Here is a 19,714-nt window from a genome sequence, read left to right as displayed (position 1 = left end):
CTGCTAAATAGTTTTTTTTGTCGGTAGTTAAATTTTGATACAATTTAGACCCATTAACATAGTTATATAGAGAACATATACATTGAAATTGTTAATTTGTTAGTTCATCTCTGCTATAAAACTCTTAAAGATTATGACCAAGGTTTTATTTCTAAAGAGAGAGGGGTGGGGGTATTTTCCACGGGGTTCATGTTTAAGTGGGCTTATGCCCAATGAGTCTATGTCCAGGGGTTCATGTCAAAATAGTAACACATCCAGTTGAGTTAACGCCCAGTAAAGTTCATGTCCAAAGAGTTTATGTGCGTCCAGGAGTTCCGCTGAAGACATTCACTACCATAGGGCATAAGATGGAATCCAGTCTTGGAGCTCACGGTTAAACAAGACAAAGTACAATCTAGACATGAAAATATAAAATACTTGACAAAAAAAAACAATATAGACAAGACAAAGCACTAATTTTTAACTTTAAGTCAGGAGACATCTTTGCAGTAGAGAATATATGTAGATGACATAGAATATGAAGCTATTGATTATCAAAAAAGAGATGTATTGTAAAACTATAAATATGCAATGATTAATATCAAATTAAAAACACAGATAATTATTCTTGTATGACCGATCAAGCACACAGTTCCAGAGTTTAATTAAATGGCACGCATTTTATCTAGTGTATTTATGCCCTTGTCCCTGGGCATATGCCCTCAATAGTTGCTCGCTCAAGACAGCAGGCAAGTAACTCGTTGTTGTGATATGTTTTCACAACATTGTCTTTAAAAAAAAGTAGACGTATCGTTTGTGTATCTAGAATGTGGTAGGTATGGTACATTATGACTGAGAATAAGAAAAGCATGAGATCTACTGAGCTAGGTCGGATTGAGAGACAACATTAAGAAAAATGGCAATGTGTCAAAATAAAATGTACTGCTGCAGGTGTTTCAATACACAGGCTGAGTACAAGGTCAAGAGAAATTTACAAATCATATCTAAACAGAGGCGTAGCGAGGGTGGGGGGTGTGGACCGCACCGGGTGACACCATTTAGGGGGGTGACACCAAGGCAAAAAATCGCAAAATATATAGAGAAAAACTTGAAGGGGGGTGCAAATCGAAAGTTTTAGGGGGTGGGGGTGTGCAAATCAAAAGTTTGAGGGGGGGGGGTGCAAATCGAAAGTTTGAGGGCGGGGGTGCAAATCGAAAATTTGAAAGTTTGTCCCCGGAAAGGGTTTCTACGCCTCTGGGGGGTGACACCATTAAGTGCCGCACCGGGTGACACCCGACCTCGCTACGCCACTGTATCTAAATATTATAAGATCTTATCTTTGTTTTTAAAAAATCCAAGAACATCTCCCCCCCCCCCCCCGCCAAGTATTTCCTGACCACTTTATATATTTTAAAATATTGAAATATTCCTCAATATGTTCTCTAAAACCTGATATCCACTGATTACGTAACCCTCTCCTTTAATTATAAATTCGTTTTTATATGTGATTTAATGCGAGAAGACATTACACGATTCTAATTACTAATCTCCGAGACTAATCAAATATCGAATATTCTCGATCAAACTCTAAATCTCGCCAATGTAATTATTTATATACGAGAGTTGAACGAGAAAACAAATCCCGTCATTTGTGAGCGAAATTTTCCGTCGTCCCACCTCGCATCACCGTCTGATATTTAGGCACTTTAAATAATTTATGGCTATCATTTGCCATCCGGGGTATATGCTTGTGTTGTGTCACGTGCCGCTCAAAGCCTGACCTATCGATTGGCTCGTTTATTTAATGAAATGAATAATCCGTCTCGGAGGTTCGCAGTGGATGGAGACTGAACAAACACGGACACAACAGAGGGGCGATGCGAGGGTTTTTGTTTCTGTGTTTGCAGAGTGTTTCGCTTTTTACAGCTAAGGGTGGGTTCGCTATTGTTCGCGTCTTGGAAGATCAAAAAAAACGTCTTGTTGTCTGGGCAGGGATCGATTTTTTTTAAGCGGGGGAAAATTGATTGGAGGGGTTTCGTTTCAAGATTTTTTTTTGGAGGTTCAAGATCTGTTGGTGGTTGGCTGAGAGAGGGGTTGAGTGTGCCGGGACGGGGGGTGAGGGGGGAGGGATGTATTCAATGTACTTTATTTTATTTGTAAAATTGAAGGGGGATAGAAGATAATCGAGGATGGATGGGTAACGAATGAAGAGATGGCCGACTGACAGGATGGAAGGGGGGGACGTGGGAAAAATGGCGTTTGTGTACACGCGGTGGCCCCACAAAGGGGAAGTAATGCTGTCCAAACATCTCCAGTCCTCTTCTTCAAGCAAGTGGAGATTTTTCATAATGAGGCGCCAATCGTCGCGAGGCGAGTTACGTCAGTGAGATGCGCTTTTGGATATCAATTTGAGTTCTTCCGCCCCGACCACAAAAATTACTTTACATTACCGCCCTTGCTAGTTCCGATATCCCCGTGGGGTATTCGAGGACTTTTCTTTTTGCTTGTTTTGATTTTGAACCCGTCTCAAATTGTTGATATTTCCCACGAATTCAATTTGAGATTTTTTTTTTAGGAAAGAAGAAAAAAGCGAAAACCGAGACTGAATTGAAAATAGATCCCAACCTTTTGATGGATGTTTTAAAATATTTGTAAAGAGCGAAAACAGAGATGGCATATTGAAACCCAGACATCGACGCTTAAATATGCTAAACTCCTCCCAGCTTTTAAAAATACGATACTTTCTCGATCAGAAATTCTTGAGCAAGCTGTTAAAAAACATTTGCTTACGCTTTTAACAGTTTCATTTTTGTACGGGTGTAAAGCTGAATTCCAATATGTTAATGATGTATCTAAAGATGTGTTAAAACTCTGCGCGTAATTACAATAACTTATTTGTTTTATGTTGGCTTAAAATATTTAGTTTAAACATATTAAAAATGTAGTGAAAACTGTTAAAAACGTTTCCTAATATTCTTGTAAAAATATTTTGTTTTACGTTGTTGAAATACTTTGTTTTAAAGTGCTATCGATGTCATTAAATAACCAATTTTTAAAAAAATGAGCAGCGAGTAAACTTGATTAGTTCTAAATAAATATTATCTGTATAGTTTTTATAAGGTAACAATAATTAAAGGAAAAGATCAGGGTGTTTTAATTTAAAGATTAGTGATTATTTTTTTAACGTGAGCTGATGAACATTAAATATAAATTATCATAGGTCTTCGCTGTAAATCATTAAACAGCAATGAAATCTTAGGACTAAAAAAATGCATAAAAAGCGTTTTAATGAAAAGTTGTATGTAAGGTTGCACTAAAAAGGAGAAAAATAAAATATTTTCTTTAATAATATAATGATACACTACTATTTAAATAGCTTGTTATTACATCCTTTTTTGCTTTCTCGTATACTGAGTATAGAGGAAGTATTGTAATCGTGCACAAAAATCACATGAAATTTTGACAGTTTTCGTCGTTTTACACCAGAATACTTCATTATTTACGGAGTATTGTGGACTTATTTTAATCGGGCAAAAATTCTAAAACCAGATTTATCAAAATCTCGAACTTTTACACGTCATCGAATAGGAAAAACTGGACTGTACAATTTGTTACAGTTAGGTTGATGCAATTTCATATATAAGTATGATATCAAATTTGTAGTTCTGTATCAACGTTTTGACGATTTCCGGTAACCGGAATGGGAACTTATTTTACTTTCGTTTTTCAAAAGCCTATAACGAGTGCTGGTTTTGATAGACGAAATTTCACATATAAGTAAAAGATCTAATTCTCTATTTTCTTTCAAATTTTGAGTAATTTCCTGTGACCGGAAAAAAACGCATATGAATTTATAAAGTATTAATTTTCCACACTATTACATTCTACTGTATTTTTAAAAGCTTAAGTATTTAAAAATTTAATAAAAAATAATGTCTATATCCCGAGTTGCCATCCCCGGTAGTGTTATATAACAATATTCGAGAAAGTTTAGGGGAGATCACTCCCGCTTGATTTAAGTTTAAAAACACGCACAAAAGTAAAAATAAAACTTAAGAAGTTATCAAATTATAAATGCATGCCTATTTTTAAATATTTACGACAGACGTTTTCTATCTCCAAAATATATCTCGAGAATAATGTGTTTTACAGACGAAAACTATTCCGGTGTTGTGTTTGTGTTTACACCGTGTCCCCATTCACTGTTTGCCTGCGCCGTCGCAGGTCCTTGGTGAGTTTGACTGCAGACAATTTTGTTATCGCTCCGGCCTCGTTATCATAACCGGCAAACACCGGGGTCAAACGGCATGAAAGTCTGGCCAATGGGCGAGTGTTTGCCGGGTGATTAAAAGATTATCCCCGATTTGTTTTAACTCGCCGTCTTAAATCCCTTCCATCGCCAGTCTCACAGACTATCCACTTTTAAGTCCTTTCTTATTTTTTTCTTTTCCCTGGCCGAGACAAGTGAACTGATATTCCCACGGAAAAATAAATTCGTGGGGGGAAAATATTTGCTTTATTTTAAGACTTGATTCACTTAACATCAAGGTGTTAGGACCAGCAATAGCCGTAATAGCTGGTTGTTTCCAAACATGATGTTTGAAATAATCTTGTGTTCTTTGGGAAAGTTAAACAGCTTAAATTCTCAACACAAGTTGTGATATTTATAAAAGGTGTTTTATTCTTCACGCAGGGGTGGTGTATTTTTAAAACAGCATTCAGAATGTGAAGGTTCCCTGACAAGACATTAAAATGTAAAGTTTACATTAAAAATGTGAAGTTCCCCTGACATGACATTAAAATTATGAAGTTTAACAAAACATTAAAAATGTGAAGTTCCCCTAATGTGACGTTGCGTGAAATCAGTCCTTCGTATCAACTAGTCAGTGACGTCAAGAAATATAGAGCCCAATTAACAAAACCCGAGAAATCACCTTCAGTAAGTAACAGTTGGTTCGTCTACTCGACCACACCGTTCCACAATATCCTAGAATAGAAGAATGCCCTTTCTATTGGTCAGGTGACCTTGACATAGCAGGGTTAGTGTGGTCAGCACTATACTATACTTACTAACCCCCCCCCCCCCCCCCCCCACACACACACACCTTCTTCTAGCAGTGGCACTAGATATATTGCAAATATATTTTTCAAAGAATTATTTTATGCGTGTCTGCGACTGTATTGCTCACAACATCCTTCCTATTATGGATAAACTTTATCTGAAAGTATCTTGTAGTACTATTTCTTTGTGTTTGTTTTCCGTTGTTTTAAACTTGGAGGGTATAAATAGTCCATAGATAACTTGTTGCTCTGTTCTTAGCTTAGTAATGACATATATCAATAAATACACATTTAACAAGTACATATTTATAAATATATAAAATGTGTAAAATAAAATTCTCGTTCCGAACCTGACGGTCCATATGCAAGTGAAGTAGAGTTCACCTGTATCTGTAACCTCGGCATATGAAGAGATAGTGTGGTCAGCTATATGCTTGTCAAAGTATACTTTGTTTTTTAAATCTTTCTTTCTCTCTCTTCTAAATCTCCCACAACCCTAGAGTAGGCTATAGTCCTAGGTCACAGGTTGGCACTTGTCTTGTATTATTAAACTCAAAGGTCAGATTGTATGTAACTTGATCATAATTTTTTTTAATACTCATATGAATTGTCTTGTCATGGTTTTCTAATGTTCCGGCCTGATTATACACTACGTGATGTTTTATTTTAGCTATGAATATCTTTCGAGACAAACCCTTTTTAAAAAAAGAGAATTCTCTAATTTCTAAGAGGATTAGGGGCGTTAATATCCTACAAATTCTCCATGCAGCTTCAAATCTGGTTGGCCTTGGTTGAGAGATGCTGAGAGTATCAGCCACACAAAGGTTAAACTCTTTCTTCAATTCGATTAGCAACGTGCCAGTAGGGATAGTTTTACTTGCCAAGTTGGCGTTTGATGTTAGTTTAATTCGTCCATTACCGGTGGCAAAGTGGGGGTGGTTGAAGGACCCACAACAAAGCTGATCCCTACGTCTAACATTGAAAAAACAAACTGGTTAAAGTAAAAAAAATTGTGGGTAAGAAGATTTGAAATGTTTGACAAAAGTGTTGCAGTCTTTTTGTGAGTTTATTGTTGTGTACAAAGATGCGGAGGCCAATTCAATAGAGTCTCCCCCCCCCCCCCCCAATACATACCATGTGTTAAGCTATCGTAAAAATTAGTCTGGTTAGGTGAAGTAGAGTTTAGCAAAATTTGTGATCGTGGGCAGTCATAAACGTGTATCTGATTATTTATCAATACCTTTGTGTATATCAATACCTCTGTGTATATCAATACCTCTGTGTATATCAATACCTCTGTGTATATCAATACCACTGTGTATATCAATACCTTTGTGTATATCAATACCTTTGTGTATATCAATACCACTGTGTATATCAATACCTCTGTGTATATAATACCACTGTGCAGTGGCGTAGCGAGGTCGGGTGTCACCCGGTGCGGCACTTAATGGTGTCACCCCCCCCCTGAGACGTAGCGACCCTTCCCGGGGATAAACTTTCAAGTTTTCGATTTGCACCCCCCCCCCCTCAAACTTTCGATTTGCACCCCCCTCAAGTTTTCGATTCCCCCCCCCTCAAACTTTCGATTTGCACCACCCCCTCAAGTTTTTCTCTATATATTTTGCTATTTTTTGCCTTGGTGTCACCCCCCTAAATGGTGTCACCCGGTGCGGTCCGCACCCCCCGCCCCCCCCCCCTCGCTACGCCCCTGCCATTGTGTATATCAGTACCTCTGTATATATCAATACCTCTGTGTATATCAGTACCTCTGTGTACATCAATACCACTGTGTACATCAATACCACTGTGTATATCAGTAACTGTATATCAATACCACTGTGTATATCAATACCTCTGTGTATATCAATACCACTGTGTATATCAGTAACTGTATATCAATACCACTGTGTATATCAATACCTCTGTGTATATCAATACCTCTGTGTATATCAATACCTCTGTGTACATCAATACCACTGTGTATATCAGTAACTGTATATCAATACCACTGTGTATATCAATACCTCTGTGTATATCAATACCTCTGTGTATATCAATACCTCTGTGTATATCAATACCTCTGTGTATATCAATACCTTTGTGTATATCAATACCTCTGTGTATATCAATACCACTGTGTATATCAATACCTCTGTATATCAATACCTCTGTGTATATCAATACCACTGTGTATATCAATACCTCTGTGTATATAAATACCTCTCTGTATATCAATACCACTGTGTATATCAATACCTCTGTATATCAATACCTCTGTGTATATCAATACCTCTGTGTATATAAATACCTCTGTGTAATGTACACACATGTGTTCAGGCAGGGTTGGATTAAAACCATAAGACCCAAAGCTCCTTAAAAATGTTTAGATTCCCGCGGTCCATAGACAGTGTCTTGCCATCTAGGGCCCCTTAACAGTGTCTAGACAGCCAGGGTCCTATTTTACACACTCCCAGGGTGCCTAAAATAGTTTCTAGACATCCAGGGTACCTAGACATTTTTAGACACCCAGGTTCCCTAGACAGTCTTTAGACAACAGTAGACCCGTTTGTATAGGAAACCTCCGCAGATTATTTAGTGTGCAAGTGCTGGGCGGACCAACTTATGTTGGGGCCTCTATGTCCACCACATTCATCCCAACCAAAATTAACTCATCAATTTTATCTACTTAAATCGTAGAGCAATGCTTTATCCAGGTAACTTGGTCTTAAATCACTCACCAATGACTTACGTCAAATACCTACGTCACTCCACCGAACCAGAAATTCCTACAAAGTTTGAAACTCTGTACACCACATTCCCACTCTATCCCTCGATTACATCGCTCTAACCTCTCGTCTTTTCAAGCTGCTTTTTGTATAGACCTACTCGCATTGAACTATCATAATATATAACTTATGTTTCAAACCACACAGGTTTTTTATTACCCAGTGCGAGAAAAATAAATAAACGAAATCAACAACAACGCAATTTTTAAAAAATAAAAAGGATTTCACACTTTTTTGAAACACAATCTCTATTTATTTACATGAATGTCGTTTGTTAAAAAAGAAATAAATACTCTCTAAAACATTTTGAACAGAATTCATATGTACAAATTTACATATCAATTTTTAAAAAATCTTGGGTATATTATATAGAATGTAAGGTGTACTTTATATAAACATTTCAATGGTTACTGTCAATGCATGCATGGGTTTGTAGTCTGTAGTTCCCAACACAAGAAGTGTTGAAATAAACAAAGCCAGTATTTCAGAATCCCAAATTAAAATAAGAAATTAATCTATCAAATTTATGTCTGAAACGGTTGGCTAATATTTAATTTAATCTTTAAAATATTTCTTCAAAGGGTTACTTAAAAAATTTTGCATTAATTTATTTCCGTTCGGGTCATCTAAAAATTTCAGCACATTCGTTTCGACAATTCAGGCTGTAATCTGGTTCACATTAATAGTGTTCATCAACGTAGTAGCAATTTTAAAAAAAATTAAATTTCAATATATCTACACTTGTATTTCTTACATCACCCCCCCCCCCCGGGTCGACCCTCGCCCCCCCCCCCCCCTTGACCGTATTTCACTCCCTATTGCACTGATATTTTGTATAGTCTAACCCTGGGGAATCCACCGTCTTTTGCTGACCTATAACAGGTATATCTGGCATGTGGACAAATGGGTTGCCAGGTAACAGGTCACGTGATGATGAATACCAAATCACGCCCTCGTTTGATTGGTTGCTTTACAACGCACCATTTTGTTTAATGCCATTGAGATGTCGATCCTGTAGCTCACAAAACTAACCCAAGTAAACCTACAATATATAAATTAACTTACACGCCGAATTACACGCCTAACATAGGCATACAGAAATTAATTATTTTGATTAACAGTTTAGGCAAAACTTATTGATTGTCTTTTTGTTACAAATACACATTTTTAGTTGTGCATGCCATGTTACATAAGCAAGTCATAAATATGTAATGACGTAGTATATACTGATTGTACTTAAATGGTCTTGCTGTATACAATGTATTGGACTTAGATGGCCTACACAATTTTATTTGTACTTGTATATATTGCAACTGATTTAGTACACAATTCAGGTAACATAGCAGGAAATTTCAATTATCTTGTATACCAGTCGATGACCTTGTACACACCTTGACTGACCTAGTACACACCTAGACTGACCTAGTACACACTCGCCTGACCTAGTACACACCTCGACTGACCTAATACACACCTCTTCTCACATAGTACACACTTTGACTGACCTAGTACACTCCTCGCCTGACCTAGTACACAACTTGACTGACCTAGTACACACCTTGACTGACCTAGTACACACCTTGACTGACCTAGTACACACCTTGACTGACCTAGTACACACCTGGACTGACCTAGTACACACCTCGACTGACCTAGTACACACCTTGACTGACCTAGTACACACCTTGACTGACCTAGTACACACCTCGACTGACCTAGTACACTCCTCGCCTGACCTAGTACACAACTTGACTTACCTAGTACACTCCTCGCCTGACCTAGTACACACCTTGACTGACCTAGTACACACCTCGCCTGACCTAGTACACACCTCGACTGACCTAGTACACACCTTGAGTGACCTAGTACACAATGCGGCTGCAGTTATCAGCCCCTAGTCTCATCTGATGCTCCCTGGCCTTGAGGCGTAAAGACGCGATGCTCGTACTGCGCATGTCTCCTTTGACCACAGGAAGCAGCATGGCCCGCCGGTCCTCCTCCTGGCTGGAGTCCGGGGATGTCGGGGTCGCTGCGGACCTGCGGCCAGCCACTTCCGGGTCGTGGACGGGGGAGGGCGTGGTTGTCTTGGAACACGTGGTGACAGGGGTGGATGGCGGCGACAATGACGTCACTTCCACGTTTTGTCTGGCTTTGAGGGCCGATGACGTCATGCTCGCCAGAAGATGCTGGAACGATCCCGGGGGCGGGAGGGACAAGGAGAGAGGGTTCAAAGTCCGCATGGCAGCGATGCCCCCGGGCGTCGATAGTCCCAGGGAGGAGAACGCCGCGGGGGAGTAGAACCCCCCGGGGCCGAAGTGGGTCATGTGTGACGTCATCCCGTACCGCGACATCATCGTGTTCTCGTAGGTTTTGAGTAGCAGGTCAGAATAGCTCGCGGGGTGGGGGTGGTGAGGGTGGTGTAGATGAGGTCCAGGGGGTGGAGCTAATATGCCCCTGGTCATGATCCCCAGCCCCGGGGGGTAGGGGTTGAACGGATTGCTTTGACCTCCGACCTTCTCTTTCTTACGCCATTTTGCTCGTCGATTTTGAAACCAAACCTGGTTGGAAAGAAAATACAAGTTGTAAAAAAGTAGTCCTTTTCCACTATCACAAACTCAGTGTTTCTTCCAGACATTTTCCGAGGGGGGGGGGTGGGGGGTGGCGAACACAAATTTTCGGGGGGGGGGGGGGGGCGGGGGTCGGGCACTGTTAAAAGTATATATTTTGTATATAAATTCCATTTCGTTTAGGATGGGGGGCGGTAGATTTTTTTCGTAAGTCTCCCCCCCCCCCCCCCCAGAGATGCCTGGAAGGAACACTGCACAAACTTACCACATAATATAATAATAATGATCTAACGTTTAAAATATGTATGTAAATATAAATGTATCGTGTTTTATCTACTTTTTTGTAACGGAAGTGTGTATCTTTATGTTAATTTCACCTACATAATCCATGTATACTTTAAGTTGCTGCACGAATTATATGTTATATAGTTTGTTGTGTAAACAAAACGTAATACACATAACATAATAAACAACTCCGCGTTTGTAATTAAAAATAATGCCAACATCAATAAAGACAAATGAAAAACGACACCCCTTTAACAGCCGTCCCTAATCTATGACCACAAGTTTAACTCACATGAGCCACCCCACATTTTAAGCTCCCCCACCGCAGTTAAAAGCTTTTCAAAACCCTCCTCAAGTTCTCAACAACTTGCAATCACTCCCAAAAAAAACCCTCACCCTGACATTAAAACCCCCCACCCCTCACACATTCAGTCCTGGCTAGTCCCTTGCCCTGCTTTGTATGCGGAACACTAAAAACCAAAACGACTCTTACCGCCAAACTTCACTCAAGTCCCTTTCAAAAACTTCTCAATGTCAATACATTTATTTTTTTCAACAGCGTCAACTTCTTACACATAATACTTTCTAAAAATTCAACATCTTGAAAGGTTTTTAATTGGAAAGTATAATATTTTCAACTTTTATTCCCCGCGTTGAAATACCGAGTCAATATTTTATGGGGGGTCCCGTATTTTTTCTCAAGTAACGCTCACTTGTCGGTCTAGTGTTCATTACATTTGCCTTACTCCAACTTTTATCCTAGATCGCGGGATTGTATTACACACAACCGTTTTTACATAGAGAAGCGTTTAAAAAAACATGTCATAGCCGTAATTTATTAAGAGCATAATGGCTTACAATTGACCCGGGCTATTAAATGACACCGCAAAACTCGACGCGCGGGGTTTGGCGACCGGGGAGGGAGTTTCGCGACGGGGTCGGGTAAGACATTTCCCGTGTTTAGCGCGGTTAATTAGAGGGAGCAGTTTGATCGAATTAGAAAGTGGGATTTATATTTCGTTTCGCAGCTTTGATACAGTCACGTTACGCACACACATTCCATTATTCATTTTAAAAAATACGATTTTACAGCACTAAGCGAAACGAATAAACACAGAAATTGGTCCTTCCCATTTAAGAAAGTGAGATCTTGTAAAAAAATAATATTGAGCTGTAAGTATATTTACTTTAAGAAAGATAATTCCAAATAGATTATTTGTTCGTCTTTTTATTAAAAAAGAACTCTACCCCCTACAATACGTGACAAAGCACTAAAACACATATACGTAAAATCGCAGGTAAGAAACATGTCTTTTAACCTAAGATAGAACCTACCTGAACTCTAGCCTCGGTCAAATCAATCCTCATTGCCAGCTCCTCCCTGGGGAAACATTAAATATCATATTTTTGCTGTTTATATCCACATATTATACTAGACACAAGATATATTAATATCATTTTATTTTCGCTCTTTAAATCCACATAAGATTCAAGACATATTAATTATCATTTTATTTTCGCTGTTTATATGCACATACGATACTAGACACAAGAATATATTGATTATCATTTTATTTTCGCTGTTTAAACCCACATAAGACACAACAATAATTGTTTCTTTAAAACCGACAAAAACAAAATTTTCCAGGATTTTTACATTGTATAAGTTTATCTTCTTTCTTCTTCTTCGTTCTTAATTATTAGTGTTGAAGGGGATATAAGTTTATAATTATTTAGCTCTATAATTTTTTTACAGCTTATTGCGCAAGGTAGCTTATTTTGTCCAAGACAAAATAGATACACAACGTCACTTTACAATCAACTGGCATTTTGGTCGGAAAGAAGGGTTGAGTTATTATTTTTTAATACATATATATTACACTTCCTTGTATAATGTTGATACAAGTTTGGAGCAGTTGAAACATAATTAAAGTAGTTTCTTTTCGGACAACTCGAAATTTTTTTTTTCACCTTTCACCCAACAAGTTAACAAAATAACATGCGACTGTGAGATGTAGCTACAATTAATTTAAGCCTTTCAGCTCTAATGATGTAACTTTTTAAAAAAATCTACAATTAATTTATTAATCCAAACGCTTTTAGTTCCTTATTAAACCCTTTCAGTTTCAATAGTTTAGCTCTTTCAGCTCCAATGGTATAATTTTTTAAATTTAGCTCCAATGTTAATTTATCAATTCAAACACTCTCAGCTCGTTATTTAACCCCTTCAGGTCCGCTCGTTTAACCCCTTCAGCGCCACGACTGTTTGTTTACGTCACAGAACTGCCAGCCGTCAAAAGCTGAACGACGTTCTGAACGTACAGGCGTTGATGCCCCATTGGATGTTTGGTGATGACCCCAATAGTCCACAACATCAGGATGTCGACCTCACTTCGTCACATTTGATGTTAGTCTGTATCCAATCACTCTCCCCCTGCCCTCCACCCCCCCCCCCCACATATCCATTAAAACAACCCTCCATCTCTACAGCTTTAAACGTGTTTATTCTAAAACCTTCTCAACTTTTAAAAACTTTCAGAAGAGTTTTTCCCCCTTTCGCCGGACAATGTAAATCCAGGGCGGATATTTAACACAATCCCGGACATATTTTAACAGGGGGACAGTCAACAAAATAGTCCGAAGACTTGCTCGGGTTAAAAGGTTTTTTTCCCTCGTTCTGTTTTTGTTGATCTTGTTGTCGCCTTGTGATTTCTCGTGCAGGGACTGTGTGCTTCCCCTGACAAAGAAATCCACCGGCATTGTCTTAACGGCTTTCGCTCAGGAAATCGGATTTTTGCCTGTCCCTTGTCGTTCCAAACCCACCTCGTCCCTAGGCGTGCATCGGTAGTCAAGGTAAACAAACATGGCGGTTGTGGTTGTACAGGGAGAGAAAAAAACAACAACAACAAAGCACACAGCATCAACCGTGAGTTCCGGCTACAGGAATCAAATTTGCCCGCGTCGATTAAAGGCAGCCGGTAAAGGGAGCCGGCAAATTGACTTTCGGCTTCCCGTTGAGCAAACGGTGGTGTTTGTTGTTGTTTTCTTCGATTTAGGCATTAGCGAGACGGCAACAGTTTTTAATACGTTGACCCTTTGCTCATATCCATGGTTTCTTTTGTTACTTGATAAAGAAAAAGTAGAAGCATGTTTTTTTGTTTTGTTTTTTTTGGAGTGAAACTATGGCTTTGTCTCCAATTTTCTACTGCTAAATTAAACGGGTTATATACAGGGGCGTAGAAACTCATTCCGGTGCCGGGGTGAACTATAAATTTGACGCCCCCCCCCCTCTTTTTAGTATCACACAATTGATGTAGTTCTTAAAGCCAAGTAAAAATTTATGTTCTCAACTTTGACTGTGTATTATTCAGTAATGCAGCTCATAATGAGCTTTTTACTTTACTTTTCTATCTCGTTTGGCGCCCGTACTCTCTCGCCTAGCTATGTCTCTTTTATATATATATATATATATATATATATATATATATATATATATATATATATATATATATATATATATATATATATATATATATATATATATATATATATATATATATATATATATATATATATATATATATATATATATATATATATATATATATATATATATACCACTTTGCTTGAGATGGGTATTTTCGAGCTATCTGCAGGGGTCGCCTTTATCAAATGTAATCCCCGATATCATCTCTAATGTCATCAAGTTTAATGAAGCTTCTTTAAGTAACCTTCAGTAAGACATACATACAAATAGAAATTATACACACAAATCCACACACACACATTCACTCACGCACACACACACACACACAAACACACGTAAATATAAATAAATTTTATATATATATATATATATATATATATATATATATATATATATATATATATATATATATATATATATATATATATATATATATATATATATATATATATATATATATATATATATATATATATATATATATATATATATATATATATATAATGTAGGTACAGCCCAGCAGTTACCTGGTAAAGACATCCGGGTAGTGAGTCTTCTGAAACGCCCTCTCGAGTTCCTCCAGCTGGTAGCTGGTGAAGGTCGTTCGGTACCTCCTCTGTTTTCTCTTGCCCATCTCCTCCATCTCCTTCTCTCTGTCCATCCCCTCATCCTCCTCGCAGTGCGCCTCATCCTCCATGTCATCCCCGCTTCCATCTTTCCCCTCGTGACATTTGTACGTGTCATCAACGTCATATCCGTCCTTATCGTCATGCGCGGGTTCCGAACCTGCGTCGTAGCTTTCGCTCAAGGAATCGTTCCTCAAAAACATGGCGGCGGTGTTCGTGACGTCATTGTACACGTGTTGAATCTGGCGTGACACGTGTGTTTCGTCTTGCCGGAAATCGTCGTCGGTTTTTTCATTTTTCGACTCGCCTGCGTTCTCGTTATTGTTGTTACTGTCCTCCCCGGAGTCAGTCGCACCAGAGATGTCCTTATGTCCTGAGGGGACATCCCGACCGGGGCACCGCGTGGCTTTACTCTCGGTGAGGACATTTTCAAATTTAATCTCGTTTTCGCCTCCATTACACAAATTGCTTTCTTGGTTAGTGTTGATTCTACTAATATCCTTTCTGATTACTGGAGTTACTGCCCTTAGGCCGTTCGGGACAGGTGGCGCCCCAACAAGAAAAACGGCTTGCTGTGATTGGTCCCCCGGCGACGTATTTCCGACTTCCGGTCTGAAGATGGCGGCCCTGGGTTCTGGGACGGTACTCGTGAACTGCCTGGATGCCCTGAGGCCTGTGAAGAGTAAGCAGACGGATGGTGTCAGGAAATTTAAAAAATTGGAATAGATTAAGAAATTAATATTTCACAGAATTTTCTATAAATTCTATCAGCGCTTTTGTGAAAAGAATGTTTAATTTTTGTATAAAAGGTTATAATGATGTGGCGTCTTCCATTAAACAAAATTATTTTCATGATTATTTTTTCTTAATAAAAAAATTAATTATTTTAGAGTTTGATTTTGTATATTTTATCAATTTGGATATTAGAAAAACAAAAGAAAAAAGTTTCCTCTTCAGAAATTGTTGTATGTCAATGTTTTTTAAATGTTAGGCAAGTTCAAAATGTGTCCTGTGCGCCAGAGAGTTCAAGACCTAAAAGTGGACCTTCCTCGTGCTAATACGTCTGCTAATACTAAAAGTATTTTTTTTGTAATTACATTTTGACCATGTTATAAAGCAAAAGGAAGCAAAACACAGAGGTATTAGACCTGTTACTATCTGTAGCTGGTATAATACAGAAACTCTGGTGTGCCCAGCTGACTACTTTACCCAAGTTTAGCTGGATACCGGTTAGAGCTGAGTTGGCTCAGACAAGAATTTCACGAAAAAAATATTAGTCTGTCTCAAGCTCGTCAACAAACTCGAGACTTTTGGACTAGCAGACGTAGACTCTACCCCTCGATCACACCATCACACACCCCTCTAAGTAATACGGTCGTGTTCTTAATAACTCATTCTCTTAACAAAATGTATATTTTCTATACACAATTCGCGTTTATCTTGCCTATAAATATACTGATCAATAACTGCCTATTAATATCGATTATAAGCTTAAACTGATATGCAGGCAACACTTGTACCATAAATATATCGATACCTTTACATCGATATTTTAGTCTCACTAACAATTGTATCGATGAGAGCAGCTTTGCTAACTATATCCGGAATCGATACCGCCCGCCACACAACTCAAGGGAGATTAATCATCCAATTACCAAGTACAATACAACAAAGCAATATATTGACACGGGCGGTGTGGATGAGAATCGAAACCACAAAGACGTGACGATTACGGTGCAAAACAATGGCGACTCGGCGCCCCCTTTCTCAGCTCTTAATTGTCTTCGCCAGGGGGGCGAAAAGTGCGTTTTATCAAGTGCGTATCAAGGGCAGTGCACCCGTGTGTGCAGTGCACTCAAGGGAAGTAACGCATGTGTTTTTATCCATTGGCAAAGCCACAGGGGAAATAACCTAGTTTAATTCATGACACTAAAAAAATTCCGAAAAATATATTAATTCTTAAACTGCGCAAACACTTCATGAAATTTTTTTCGATAAGTATAATAATTCTTAAAATGCGCAAACACTCTAATTTGACGATGAAGTATTTACATGTTGTGGAGGAATGTTTTTTAAAAAGGTTGAAGTACCCATCACTTCAGTTGAAGTACCTCAGACGTTAATTGATTACAAATTTCTACGTTGCTAATTGACACACTCATGCATTACCTGATCAGTGAATCGGTTTTTCGAAAATAAAACAAAAATTGTTGAAAATGTTCAAGAAGTTTGAACTGTCTTTAGAACAACCAAGAAATTATTGTATTTCATTCGAACGAATAAGGGTACATTATCGCCAAGTATGAGAAGAGTAAACGATTGTATAGCGAACTGCCGTGGGACTATTATTGTCTGCCGTTTAAAGTAGGCTTACACCGTGTGTTGATGGGAACGGTATGTAGACAGCATGTGTTATGAAAACATGTTTTTTTTTTGTTTACAACTCATATCCATGATCACAGCTCATATGATATATAGAACCAACAATTTAAAATATTGAGCAACAAAAGAATTAAAAAAAAACAACAAAAATACCCCAAGAATTAACAACAAACTCAACAGATAAAGTATAGACCTTATTTCTTCGTCTTGGTTGTATGATATGGAAGTATAAATGAAAATTGTATTTAATTTAAATTATTAAATAATTAATTTATTATTTCGTTGAATACATGGGGATCGGACAAGCACCTCTATGTATATTACGTTTTTTTTTTATAAATAATACAATGATAGGCCTACGTTGTTGTAGGTTTTAAGGGGCGATACTTGCGTTTTAATTAATAAATATTTAATCAACTTCTTGACGCTTGGGGGTTATATTAGGTGCGTTCAAAGTTATATTTTATCAGTTGGTATATATAACTATATTTCTGCTATTTGTGCGTTTAATTTATTTTTGTTGTTTCGATTCTTGTAATCGCCTAGTTTAAGCGGTGGATAAAAATGCAGAGAAAGAAGACACTGATAAGAATTTTAGGCAAATAGGTCAAATCTATTCCACTTAAAGTAGATAAATATTAGCCGAATTAATTACTTGTATAAGAATGTAATAATAAATAAAGTGTGTTCGTTATGGCAAAATAATAAGAAGTAAAGGCAAAGGCAATACATTAATCTACTCATCTACCACAAATGCAAGTCTAATACACAACTTAATAAAACAAATATTACAAGTCTAAGACGTAGATATGAGGGTTCCATGGTGTAATGGTTAGCACTCTGGACTTTGAATCCAGCGATCCGAGTTCAAATCTCGGTGGAACCTGAAGTAAATTTTTAGCAAATTTTGTAAATGTATAAGTCCGACATTTAAGTAATGCTACTGACAGCTGACAGATCATGTTAGCTATCGTATTACTTCAGATCTTGAATGATTGTTTTGTTGCGTAGTGCAATGATTAGCACTCTTTAACCGGCCATTTACATTCACATCCTAGTGCAATCTAACGCATATTCGTGTTTACACTTCTAAAACAGCTCTTCGAAAGTGAAAAACAGAATTTTTATTTTTTAAGGAATCTTTACGCTTCAAACCAAAAATATCTGATCACGTGCTCTCAATCAGCAATCGAAAAGTACAAAGGTCAAGCTAATCACATGTCTCATTCACTCATTTAATCATCACTAATAATTAATTCATCGGGCGGGTTGGGTGATTTGTGGTAGTTCAACATCAAATCTCGCCGAATCTCGTCCATCGTCAAGATCTCGCGATACTAGTTAGTCGTTGATCAATACTTGCCCCGGTCACAGCGTGTGTGAGGGGAAAGCACTCAGGTGTAGCGTCATGGTAGCGCCATTAAATATTAATTTGAAATCCATACGGCAATATGGTCATATCAGTTACACTTTGAATATTTCAGCTGCTGTAATGTAATCTAATTTAAATGGTATACCGGACATTAGTATGTATTCAATAATAGTTCTAATATCAATTTGAGTCTAAATATTTAGTTACTTTGATGTCATCTATATTTTTTTAAATTTTAATGACACCGTAGGGACAATCAAACAGAAATTTACTAGAAAAGAAAAAATAAATATGTGTAGAAATATCGCCAGTCATTAACCCCCCCCCCCCCCCACCCCACCCCCACCCCCCCAACAGTCGTCTTCTGTGACCAATGCCATGTTTTTCCGACCATCCAAAGACAAAGACAATGTAAACTAGGTCGGATTAGTTACACCCAACCACATCACACCGAACCCCATTCCACATACAAAGAATACTAATTAATTTATATTTATTTCAAATATATTAATTAAGACACCTAAATGATTTTTCTGGTACAATGTGTCGTTGCATTATAACATTGATAGTGGAAATTCTGTAACAGCAGTGGGCATGACCATATATATATATATATATATATATATATATATATATATATATATATATATATATATATATATATATATATATATATATATATATATATACATATATATATATATATATATATATATATATATATATATATATATATATATATATATATATATATATATATATATATATATCTTGCCTTTATTATTACAACTACTGAAGTATTAGCGTTGCCGATTATTTTTATTTAAGACAAATTTGACCGAGCTTGAAAAAGGTTATCAGATTCACTACAAGACTTCTTCATTAAATAAACATTGAACATTTGAGACAATTAAAACCACATCAGCTTAGACAATATATAATGACAATTAGATTTTAAAAACCAATAATTAGCTTCGATTAGATTTAATCAGGTCCCAGCGAGCACACGGCCACGTAAGATCATTAGTCTATGGCCCAATTCCGTGTCGTGAGATATTGACGACACTAAGGGGATCAGCCGATCTGGCTAGGGCTCCCGATCGACGTGATCGAAACGTGAAACCCGCTAAGATGGGCCAAATAAGGCTCCTGACAAAGCCAAATAA

The 19,714-nt window shown here is 37.6% G+C and overlaps 1 non-coding gene across 1 annotated transcript; it reads left to right on the top strand.

Moving 5' to 3' along the window:
- Window positions 1-17,990: 17,990 nt before the first annotated feature.
- On the top strand, window positions 17,991-18,062 carry Trnaq-uug (transfer RNA glutamine (anticodon UUG)). The gene has a single exon. It is a non-coding gene; the product is annotated as a tRNA-Gln (tRNA).
- The last annotated feature ends 1,652 nt before the right edge of the window (window positions 18,063-19,714 follow it).

The sequence above is a fragment of the Physella acuta genome, unplaced genomic scaffold (genome assembly GCF_028476545.2).
Source record: "Physella acuta isolate Inbredline_101_S28 unplaced genomic scaffold, ASM2847654v3 ptg000366l, whole genome shotgun sequence".
In the NCBI taxonomy this organism is placed as follows: Eukaryota; Metazoa; Mollusca; class Gastropoda; family Physidae; genus Physella; species Physella acuta.
The sequence above is the reverse complement of the archived record's forward strand: the minus strand, read 5'-3'. Positions and strand labels throughout refer to the sequence as shown.